We start from the raw sequence: 1,026 nt of genomic DNA, 5'->3' as shown, positions 1-1,026 counted from the left end.
GACGTCCGCCTCGAGGCTATGCTTGCAGTAGATGCTCTTCTTGAGCTGGACAAGATGTTCCGTGAAGAGTTCGGCAGTGCCTTTGAGGCTGGCGATTTGGACGAAGTGGTCATCGTACGACCGGACGAGGAGCTAAAGTCGTCATCGCTTATGGATGAAGCTGTCTTGGAGGTCACCAAGAGAGTGCTGAACGCACGAAGTGAATCGTTGATCCTACGGAATCCCTTGGATCCGTACTATTTTTGGTAAAGGAATTTCAAGACGTCGTCTCCAAAGACTCGCCTTCGGTCCTACCTCCGGACCGAGGTGTGCGTCATGAGATCGACCTGGTTCCGGTAACCACATACTGCGTAACACGCCAATGGCCCCTGCTCAAGGAGCAGTGCAACGTCATTGACACATTTTTCCGTGCGCAGCACGACGCAGGGATGTTGCGTGAGAGCAAGCCTCCCCATTCGACACCCACGTTTTGTGTTTGGAAGCCGAACGGCAAGTGAAGTGTCGTTTATGCTTACAATAAGCTCAACGCTGCCGCCATTCCGGCACAGACGCCGATTCCTAGAAAGGATGTTCTTCAGAACAACATGGTGGGATGTACGAAGTATAGTGCACTCGACTTGGTCGATGGGTATTACCAATTGTTCATGAGAGCGAGTGATATTCCGCTAACAGTGGTGAGCACTTCGAGCGGCATGCTCTGGGGGTGGCTGGTGATACCCCAAGGGCTGTCCAATGCACTAGCAATATCGTCTCGTGGCGCAGTTGTTCAGGCCCCACAAGGCGTATGCACAGACACACTTTGACGACATTTTCGTTCATCGTCGTGCGGAACACGGGAGGACAGATGAGGAGAGTCACATCGTTCATTTAAGAGCGGTGCTTGAGTATATGCACACGAACAAATCGTACGCCAATGCAGACAAGTGCATCTTTGGCGCAGAAGAGAATACCTTTTTAGGGTGCTTCATTGGGAAGCGTGGCATTTGAGCCGATCCCGCTAAGGTCAAGGCCATTGTAGACTGTCCA

This window comes from Plasmopara halstedii (genome assembly GCF_900000015.1).
Source record: "Plasmopara halstedii genome assembly, contig: Scaffold_3060, whole genome shotgun sequence".
Lineage (NCBI taxonomy): Eukaryota > Oomycota > Peronosporomycetes > Peronosporales > Peronosporaceae > Plasmopara > Plasmopara halstedii.
The sequence above is the reverse complement of the archived record's forward strand: the minus strand, read 5'-3'. Positions refer to the sequence as shown.